The sequence below is a fragment of the Pristis pectinata genome, chromosome 45 (assembly GCF_009764475.1).
Source record: "Pristis pectinata isolate sPriPec2 chromosome 45, sPriPec2.1.pri, whole genome shotgun sequence".
NCBI classification, from domain to species: domain Eukaryota; kingdom Metazoa; phylum Chordata; class Chondrichthyes; order Rhinopristiformes; family Pristidae; genus Pristis; species Pristis pectinata.
Window position 1 is genome coordinate 1,182,093 of NC_067448.1, and position 11,593 is coordinate 1,193,685.

General features: G+C 42.6%; 1 non-coding gene across 1 annotated transcript; it reads left to right on the forward strand.

Annotated features, from left to right (window-relative positions):
* The first annotated feature begins 8,426 nt into the window (after positions 1–8,426).
* On the forward strand, positions 8,427–8,499 carry trnak-cuu (transfer RNA lysine (anticodon CUU)). The gene has a single exon. It is a non-coding gene; the product is annotated as a tRNA-Lys (tRNA).
* The last annotated feature ends 3,094 nt before the right edge of the window (positions 8,500–11,593 follow it).

An 11,593-nucleotide genomic window follows, 5' to 3' on the forward strand; every position in this document is an offset into this window, starting at 1 on the left:
ATACACAAACACGCACACAGACTACATTTCTGCTACGTCTGTTTATTGCACAAGTTACCTTTTATTCGGCGCAGTGACCATCCCAATCTTTGCACAAGCGAATATCGTAACTTCCATGGAATTATTCGTCATAAAGTAGTATACCACAGAAGCGGGCCCCACGGCAACGGAACCCGCACTGATCAACAAACAGTTACCTGAAATTCTGTATTGGTTTCCATACGAACCCTTATGTTCCTCCCAGATACCTCCACTTCCTTACTCACGGTTAAATTTACAGAGGCTAACTGAGCTATCACACTACCTTCTGCATCTTTGGGATGTGGAAGAATTTGAGTAGAATCACGCTTTGCCAAGAGTACGTACAAAATCCACAAATGTAGCACCGGAGCTCATGATTGACCCCTAGCAGCTGGAATTGTTTCGCAGGCGGCCCATCACTTGTGCCTCGGCACCAGTGTGAATTCTTTGCTCCAGGCGAGTCAACGCCATTTGCAAATAAAGCACCATTGAGGTAGAAGTCATTTTACTCTCCGCAGAGCTCGATTGCAATCGTTGTTTGTGCACGTGTGTTTTTTGGGTTGTTTTTGTTCTAGCTCTACAATCTTGGAATTGGATGCAACTATTTTAAACGATGTCGATAAAGCACCAGGAGTAATATCATGAAACATTTATCCGAAAGACTGGTGCAATTCTTCAGATGGTCTGAAAATGCAGTGCAGCCGTCAGCTCTGGCGAAATTGAACTAACCTTAAGCAGCTTGTGTTTGTCGATGCATGATCACATGACCTGGTACGTTCTTCAATCGATGGGGATTCATTATTTTATAATTTACCGTTGGTCAACATCATTAATGAAGCATGCAGGAGATGTTTGCTTCAATCACCTGGCAGTGACCTAATCCCAAACGGCACAAAGAAACAGACCCACAATGGAACTGAGCTGTTTGGATAAGTAATGAAGCATGTTCCGCGAGAAAATGCGGATGCAATGTGTGTGCATTTTTACGGATTAGGTTACTATTTGGTGAATGTCCCTTTAAGACATAGTACAGTAAGTTTTGTGTGTGTGTGTGTGTGCGTGTGTGGTGTCATCACGGCAACAAGATAACAACGTTCTGACGTTTTGTTCAGTGAGTCAAAGAAAGTCGAAGAAAAAATAGAGAGAAAGAGAGAGACAGAGAGACACTGCCTGCTGGTCTCTCTATTGATGGATGAAAAACAATAACTGTGTCTGTCACTACAATCCACGTATGGATTTCTGGAATAATCCAGTGGAGTCCACTTTGTCGTTAACCTGTAGAGGGAAACAAGTATTTGTGAGGACGGCCACGTCTCGAATGCCGTTCGGGGTGGCAGATACTTCGGAACAAAGCCGTGGAGATCATTAGTGACTTAGATGTCGTATGGGTTCCATCGTGGAACATTTGGACTACGTAATTTCTCTCTATTCTATCTCTACATTTTCTCCAGTCAACTGCGGTTTTGCAAAGTCTTTGCTCACGTTTCACGTTATGACTTGCTGAACTGAACTTTGAGCACTATTCCTGGATTTGTAGGTCGGAATTTGCAACACACACACTTTGAGTTTAGATTTTGGGGTTAATGTTTAATATCTAACATTTTTATTTTTTTCTTATTAATCATAAGTAGTTATTAATGATATAATTTCACACACTTATACATGACGGTGTGTTTCTTTTGTTGCTGGTACGTAACTGTATATATCTATATCTATTTAGCTATCTATACCTACCTATCTCTATCTATCTATCTATCTATCTATCTATCTATCTATCTATCTATCTATCTATCTATCTATCTATCTATCTATCTATCTATCTATCTATCTATCTATCTATCTATCTATCTATCTATCTATCTATCTATCTATCTATCTATCTATCTATCTATCTATCTATCTATCTATCTATCTAAACATACATATATCTACTCTACTTCTATATATATCTCTATATATGTGTGTGTACATACTACATACCATAATATATATGTATTAAAGTAGAATTTTAATATATGGAAAATACATCTAATTTAACAAATAAAATATACTTTTTTTTACAGACTATATATTAATAGCTACAATGTATGGATAAATAGCAAGAAATATAAATAATATATACGGAATTGAATACGAGTGTCGAGATGACTTACTTTGATTATTGAGAGTACAGGTGAGACGGCATGGGGAATTCAGCGTACGTGCGATTTCCCTACCTTTTATAGGATATGATTGAGATGGACATTGATCCCAGAGGTGGCAATTTTGTCATTTAGGGAAGGATTAAGAATTCTGCGACTGCTAATCTCGAGTTTAAAAGAATTATCGGTGACTTCATTGAATGTCTTGAAATCTTTGACAGGGAGAGTGAAAAGCAGTTTTATTTTCCTTCTGGTTACGGAATCTAGAGCCAGGACTCAAGGTCTAAATATCCACAGCGAAAGGCAAACGACAATAGCACCGACGAGGAATTTGATTAGCTGGAAGGTCGTGACATTTTGGAATTACTCTCCGAATAGTCGGTCTTCCTATAATTTTCGGAATAACCATGAGTCAGTTTGAGTTTCACTTTTCATTAATTGCAGCAAAATTCTAAATATTCAGAGCATGCCTGCTAGAGGGATTTTGCATGTTTACTGCACTCAAAATCCAGCTTTTACGTGGGGCCCAGTCGCCCTCATAAATAGCGTTCAGACCGAGACGGCACACTGAAGAAAGCTCGTACAGGCTGGGGTGGGGTCCTCGAACAAAACAGTTTATTTTGGTCTAGTTAAATACTTCATCGGGGAGCAATTCCAGTAAGAGCTAAAAGACGGTTCAGTGGCCCAAAATTCATCCAGTACCCTAAATATTCGCGGTACAATGGTTACATGCGGATTTTAAAGTTTTACAATGAATCACCAAGTTGCATTTTTCCTTAATTCTGGATTGTGCTCACACGTTGTTGATTTAGACAGGACTTCGTTGACAGCGGTTCCTCCATTCATCTTGCATATAACGAATCTCCTTTGGCCATCGGCGTGTACAGGATTTATGGACCTTTTTTCTGTCTTAATGACATTCACGATTATCCCGTGACCTTGATTTTCTGTTCGTAGTTCTGCATTCTTTTATCCAGTACATGACATCCTTTGCTCTAATTAACTTTGATTTGCAGTTAAGGCACTTCTTTACTCGAATTCGGACACTGCCTCTTCTGAAGTGACCGTGAAGCTACCTTCACTAGATCAGCTTGTTGGCACAATCCCTTTCCAGTGCGTTGGGAACAGAGGTCGAGTATTTCGCAAACTTCCTAATTTTCTTTTCATTCTTGGATATTTCTTTTTCAGTCCTCCATGCGGCCGTCGGCCACGCCCCAATGCAGCCAGAAAAATTAAAATTTCTAGTACCCCTCAAGTGGCTGTCTGTCTTTCTTATCTTCGGCCTGCTTGATAAATTGTCTTCAATTTCATATATTGCTTTCAATTATACCAAAGTTAGAAAATCAAAACAATTACAATCATTAACTGTACATGCTAAATTATCATGTGTGTGTGTGTGTGTGTGTGTGTGTGTGTGTATTGGGGTGGGCAGCGCTGACGTGTGGACAACTGAATGTATACTCCCTTTGACACTATATGGTTGAGGTAATAATTAAATCCTTGGATACAGTTGTAATAGAGTACGATGGAATGTTTGTTTTCTAATGGTTTGCTCTCCATTTACGTTAACTTTCAATGATTAGCGCACATGGGTACCCGCGTTCCCTCAATATTAATATTTTTCGATATTTTCTCTGTTCAATAATACACGGACTTTGTTTTTCTACCAAAATTAATCTCCACATTTTTACCTTAACTGTCTTCTCTCTTCTCATTCACGGATGCTAACTGTGAATTTCTCAATCCCTACTTCGTTCTTCACACAGAGGCACTGACAACCCAATTTGTATCTTCAGAATTATTGGGCAAAATGTATTTGATGGTTTAATGATAAATATTGATTTAGTCAGTGAAGATCTAGGGCCATGATTCCAATCCTTCCTGCATGCCACCAGCCACCCGAACTGAAACGCACTCATTTATGTCTTCTTCCTGTTCTAAGTCTTTTGGAAAGTCCTTCATTCCCACCTATTTGTTATCCCCAATACCGCGCAATCTACTTCGCTTGAACTAGCGCCTGTATCACACATTGTCCAAGTCATCTGATCAGCATATTGGATCTTATATATTCTGTTAGTTAAAGGCAAATGCAATGCCAACAGGTTTGATAAACATGATTTCCTTTTCATGAATATGCATTGACACTGCCCAATGCATTTTTTTTATTTGCGAGTTCCCACGTTTTACTCATAGACTACAGGATTTTCTCAATGGCTGGTGGTGTAAGGGAAAATGATCCACTGCTTTCTGTGACCATCAACACACACGAAATGATGGAGGAACTCAGCATGTCAGGCAGTATCTACGGAGGGAAATCAACTGTCGATGTTTCGGGTCGAGACCCTTCGTCACGACTGGAACGAAAGAGGGTAGAAGACGCAATTAAAGGGCAGGGGAGTGGGAGGAGCAATAGCTGGCGGATTACATGTGAATACAGGTGAGAGGGGAAGGTAGGCGGGGAGGTGCTTCCGGTCTTCTCTCTTGCTTCTTTCCAAAGAAGCCGTGTTACATCTGCTACCGCCCAATCTTTGAAACGAAAAATACTTATCACCTTGCGAACATCTTTGTTTGAAGAGAAAAAAAGAAAAGCTTCAAGTCAAATATCCTTTCTCAGAACCCTTGAACAAAGATGAAATGGTAAATTGAAGTTGCGGAGAAGGTAGCTGGAATGATGAGACAAATGGAGTATTAAATGTATTGGTGGGACAGAGTGAGTCCGACTGTACTTATTTTCCCGTGATTTGTGTTGCCAATACACGGACTGTGCGACATGCCCAGCAGGTCAGGATGTACGCACGGAGTGATTAAAACGGAACCATTCTCACAGATGGTCAACTTACAACAGAAATGGCAGGTTCTGATGCAGATATAAAAAGCGGACTCTTCACGTCTGACGATCCAAGGAAATGGAGCGGATGCAGTGGGCAGAATTAAGTTTAAGATCGGCCAAAGTTCTCAGTAAATTCGTGATTCTTGGTTTTCATGGACATTGGTAATCTGGTTTTGCATGGCGGTTTTCGCTCGGGCACTGAAAGTAATGCCAGGAGTTTCCACAATGACGAATGGTGATGAAGATGAGTGTTTTCCAGCTGGGTGACTCCTGCTGCCAGCGGCAATACATCGCTGGTGGGAGCGAGTTGTCAGACCAACTGCCGGTCTACCAAAATGCAGACGGGGTGCGCCACAGGGGATATACCACAAAGGGGAGAGATAGGAACGGAAACAGAATAGTGAAAGGCACTGACTGGCAACAAGTAATGATGAAGGTTCAGGAGGATGTAAATCCTACGATCTCTAAAACCAGGGTGAGGAACCAGATTACGAACAAGGAACCAGCAGATATGTTCTCTCCGGCTCCAGTGATCCACTTGGGAGATCCAAGCAGTTATGAAGGGCAACAAAAAACACAATCCTCCTGGAAAGGTTGAAACCTGGTTCGGCCCCTTAATTACGCCGCCAGACACTCCATCTGAGGACGGTTACAAACTCGTTTCCGCGCTCAGGTCACGGTGGTGTTCATTTCCTGATAAATATAGGGAGGGAATGTTATCCCGATGTACGAATGAGTTAGGGATTGGGAGATGACTTTGGAAGGACGGAAGATGAAATATAGATCAGAGGAAGGAGTAAAGCGGGAGAGGGTGGTGGTCAGGGGAGTGAGTGGAATGAACCGAGGGACAGAGTGGGCGTTAATGTAGGGACTTGAATGGAGGCCGTGGGGGCTCAGCAGCCCCCTCGTGTTGGGTACAGGCAGATTAAGGACATACTTGACGGTTGGAAACCACGGTTTCCTGTGAAAATAAGCGAAATGAATTGGCATCTGTGTAAAAGAATGAAGGGAGCGTTAGGGAAAACAACGAGAATGAAATTGATCACATTGTGTTGATTAAAGATCAAGTCGGAATGGAATAGATAATCGACATAACTTCTTGGTTCTGCTGGACGTATTTCCAAAATCGCTTGAAATTCAGAAATAAAGGACATTTATGATTCACAGGAAAAAATAAGCTCAGCTGATGCCTCGGTCAACAGTGTTGGATTCATTTAAAATGAAGCATTTGTGCCCCAAAGTCTCTGTCAAAATTGAGTTTGTTCTATGCACATCTATGCACAGGTCCAATTGGGTGTTTGACATTTCAAAATCATAAACTCTTCTCGTTCTACCTGGGCCCTGCTTCAAAATCATCCCCCACACATGAGACTCGCCTCACTGAAATGGAAGCCGGATCTTGGAGCTAAATCGCCTATTACAGAAAGATGATACGACCAACGTGAAAGCAAAACTTCATTCTGGACTAGCACCCCTGCACTGTCCGGCTTGGGAGTGCAGATTAGAAACAATATCGTGCTGCAGAACAGGTAACACAGTCCACAGGACACTGATAGGGACGTGGAGACTGCCTCCTCTGAAGGTCCTCGGGGAACCAGAAAAATTGTATGGCAATCCGCTTCTCGTATCCTCAGCAATGCTGTTACAGGCGTTTATATTGGAATTTAAAGTCACCGGCAACCATGAACTGATGTCTCCTCCAGACACTGTGTATAATTCCAGCAATTTACCAAAGGCACTGCAATAAGTATAACTGGAGTAAAACTGGCTAAATGATTGAAGAATGGAACAAAAGATAATCTGGGAGGAGCCGCGTGTCATTGTTGGACACAGCGATACGGTCCTTGGGAGCTGCCGGACCCAAAACGTGAAAACAGATTCCACCAGCGGAAGCATGCAAAATCGTTGATAGCGTCGGAAGTGAAGACACCAACCGCAGGATAATCACGGATATTTCATAGGACCGGTTTAGATGCCAAGCTTTTGTGCTCAGAAAATGCAAGATACGCTCTCAAGTAATTCGGGTCCCCGTTCTTTATCATTGACTGTTTGGGAAACAAGATATTAAGATATTAGAACATTGATCTACAGTAAACGATTATGGAACCTGCAGTTGTCAGTCACATAGCGGAATTGGTTGAGCATTAGACTCTGAATCTGAGGCTCCGGTGTTCGAGTCCCATGTAGGTTAATAGGGTAATGGATTTCTCTGCCAGACAAGCTGTAGAACCGTATTTACTACTTAGTTTTCCCAGTGAACTTTCTTTCTTCATGGTCCCTTTAATGCAGTCTGTGATGCACTTCGCTGATATTTTCAGACACCCAGTCTGTCCGTGTAATTTAAATGGAAAGAATTTTCTCTGCAATCCCTCCTGTTTGTCGTTGGCCGACCGCACTGCTACCTGGATTATCAGCTTCTTCACTCGGCCGTAATTTTCACTTAACCACATTTAATTGTTACGCTGGAGATACTTCGGGCAGCAGACGTAAACTGCGTGCCAATCCCTGGACATTCTGCGGACAACGGCCATATCACCAGAACTCTGCTTAAGAGCTTTGAGTAGTTGCGGGAGATCTAATTCTGTGATCATTACAAAACCACTTAATTATTTACATCATTAATAATGATTGAAACAAATTGTACCCTGCATCAAGCAGTTAATAAATAGGCAATTGTAACAATAACAAAAACAACGTACGTAAAGAATATATTTCGGGCGGGGCATGAAGGATTTGGATCAGTAACGATTAACACACATTTGTGAAACTGGCGAGACACTAAGGCTGCGACACGAAATGTATGCGAAGACCAATGAGTGAACAGCCTTTGACAGGTGACGGGGCCTCCAACCCATGTCTCTGAATTCAGGTCCAATTTTGAAAATGAAGAAATGACTGTGACAAGTCACTTACCCTGCAAATTCAAGCTAATTGATTATTGTTTACGGAAATGGCGCTCCCACAGTCTCCATAACCAATGCTGGCAGATTGAGGCAGATATCAAAAGAAAACGATTACAATGTTTGTTAGAATGTTGCATGTTCTCAGAACAGCCCTGAAGATTTCTGGTGTGCGAGGCTATATCTATTCCTGCTGAACATCAGTAAAATCTATCCCAATATAGTTTCAGACGCCATCACTTTTGGGCAACAATAACTGATAATAATGCTTACTGTTACTACCATCGGGGAGGAGGCACAGGAGCATGATGACCCACAGCGTTTCAGGATGAGCTCCCTCCATCTTCCATCATATTTCTGAACGGTCCGTAAAGCCAAGAATACCATCTCGGTATTCCCTTTACTCTATTTATTTGTTTAGTGTTAACTTACAGTATATTTCATGTTTTGCACTCTACTGCTGCCGCAAAACAATAAATTTCAGGACACATATCAGAGATAATCAATCCGATTCTGATTCCGAAACTGTTATAAGCCCGACTAGCTCAGTCGGTAGAGCATGAGACTCTTAATCTCAGGGTCGTGGGTTCGAGCCCCACTTTGGGCGATGGATGTTGCTATTTTCCGATCCATTCCAACCAGCCTCCGGTATGAATAACAGATATGTAACAATTCCGCCCAACATTTTTGGAGAAGTGGTTTTGTGAAATCTGCTGAGAACGCCATGCTCCGACCGCAGCATTCACCGCCGCTCGAGCTCTTCACCTGCATAACTTTCTGACATTTGTATATTTCTGACATTTATTTATTCCAAATTCTCCTCAAATCAAACTCTGTCAGGGTCCTAGCAGCTCACCTCTCGTCTCTAACCTTTCTCCCTCTGTCCCACGAATTCCATCTACCTCGACCCCCGTTCAAGAGCTCTGCTTCCTCGGTCATGTCGCCATATAATATTTTCCACTTCAGATTTTAGGAAAGAAACGTCATAGAAACGTTCAGAGAAATTTTCAGAACAATGGTGAATGCAGTTGACTTTAGTTAGCCTGACAAGCGTGTTGGTGAAGAAAAATCGGGTTTAAGTTCCTGCATAAGAACTATCTGCCGAATGGATCACTGCAGGCGGAACAATTGAGGTAAATTTAAATCAGTTGAATCTTTCCAATTGCAAATCTACGAGTGTCAATCACGTTGTTTCCAAAGAGATTATTTCCTTCTAACTTACTGCCTAGTGTTAATTGCTATTATGTTCCATATTCATTACCGCGTGTTACAAAATAGTGCCATCAGCTCGCAGTGACACTTACGATCGGCGCGAGATACTGTCAGCGTCACATCCGTTGTCAATGTCTAAACATTGCAGTGTGCGATTACGTAATAACTTCACCACTCATTCATAACGTGCATCAAATTATTAAGGTATGGATTGCACATGTATTGTCATTATCAATATTAGTCTGCTGTCCAGCCTTGAAGGACCAAGAGATGTATCCACTTTGGAGAAGCAAAAGGAATATATTGCATTTTGCTGCGTAATCCTTTGTGTGGGTTTACCTCCCCATAAACATTTAGCAGACTCTTCTTGAATGAATTTTGTTTTCAAATATATTTCTGCCGTGTAAAATGTCCCTCTCGATGATGCACATCAAAATTGTATGCAGCATCGCAACTTCCTTATCATGTTCCTTGAAATTAGATTTAAATCTTTATTCGACTTCAGATAAAGCAACAGGACGAATACCGGTCTCCTGTTGTTCACTCTCATCCATTCACAAAATTGTTCATCAAACATTCCTCGTCACTTTGGGTGAAGTTGGGATTGAGTTTGTCACAAGTCTGGGAAAGCAATGCCTTCGCTAGAATATGGGTGGTTCCGTTGGTTCAATGTCGATGTTCCTGCGAATAAAATATCTTGATAACATTTACGGTGTAATTTGTAGACAGGGGAAATGTTCATTGAAAAACGAGGTTTCCTAACACTGCTTGAGATTACAAATAACAATTGAAGGCAAACAGGGAGTCGGTTTATTCCAGGGACCTCTGCTCATGGAATTCGCTGTCGGAGTGCAGAATAAAGCGAAGAAGTTGGGCATGGAATTATAATCGTTCGCATAGATAGCGGCAGTGAAACTTGCTCGGTTGACGGGTGGGTGGGTGGGTGGAGTATAAATTGTGAGATAAACCAAGGACGTTATGTTTCTTTTTTAATTTCGCGCAAATCTGCTAAATTTGATAAAACACTTCGACGCTGTAAATTCATTATAGAACTGAAGGGGAAGTATACTCCCGGATGTTTCTCCATGGTAACGGGAAAGGAATCTTTGCAACAACAGGATAAATATCATTTAGGTCTCTCGGAAGAAGGTTCTAAGGTCAGGTCAGCAGAGGAAATATTCAAGAGTGTGATGTTCACAGTACTCAAGGTCGACAGAGGGAAACAATGTCTTGGGCATGGTGAAATCTGGAATAAGTGAGTGGAATTGCTGGAAAATGTCTGGTTGAGCGGAGCGGAGTCGCCCGCGGAAGGACGTTCTGAACGAACTGTAACGTTTAATAAACCTTGGCAGGGAATCATTTGACTGGACTGAGGTCGGGATGGATAACCACGTGGCACAGTGAATCAAGTATAGGGAGAGGAGAATGAAATACTTGCAGCGAATTTGGAGAAATGTGGTTAAATTAATAACGGCAAATAAACACCTAGCCGGAGAGCAGAATATTAATTCACGTTCGTACACTATTTTGCAAAACAAAATCGCGTTGACTTGTGACGTCAACACTTCACAAACGCACATTCCCTGCAACAGCGGTTCAGTGAATTACATTTACAGGATGCACAGCAATTATGTGCATCGGCCACTCCAGCAGAGTCTCTTTGGCACACAATGTCCATCAGCAAGGGCAGCATTTTCACGGCAGCATCACAGGTTACGGGCGACTTCCAATTTGCACTCCTCACTTACTTTCAAAGTCATATCCGTTCATTCTTCGACCCTGTGTCAGAAGACCACACTGAAAGCATATTCACCAGGAGTGTGGCAGAGGGGCGATGAAGAAATGGATGAGAGGAGAGATTCAGTGAAGAAGAGGGGAATAGTTGAGGGTACAAATTTGAAGAGGAGGGGAGATGGCGTAAAGCAGAAGGAAGCAGGGAGGGGGACTGAGAGCTGGTTAAAAGTCAGGAGCTGAGAGAGGACCGGGAGGAGTTGGAGAGAGGAGGGAGGCAGAGAGGGGACGCTGTGAGATGTGGTCAGAGAGGTGATTGGGACAGTTGCGAATTTGCGGACAGTGCGGGACAACAGAGAAGTGTTGCCATAGATGGAGTGGCAGAGAGGAAGGGAGGAACTGGAGGGCAGAAACAGAAAGAAGGGTAATGGACAGAGAGGAGGAGCGAGACAGAGAGGAATATCGGCAGACAGGAGGGAGGACAAGGCAGGGGGCAGCGGTGGCCGAGGAGGGGTCATGGAAGCGGAAGAACAGATAAGAGAGGTGTCCGAAGCGGAGGGAGGCAGAAGGAAGTCTGAGTGTAGAGAAGGGGGCAGAGAGGTGTGTCAGAAAGGAGAATGTGACAGGAGAGGAGGGTAAGAGCAGACGGAATGCGAGGAAGGGAGCGAGAGAGGAGGTGCTGAGGTAGAAGGGACAGGGAGGAGAGAGGAGAGGGGATGAGGAGAGTGGGTGAGAGGAGAAATGTGAAGCACGAAAGG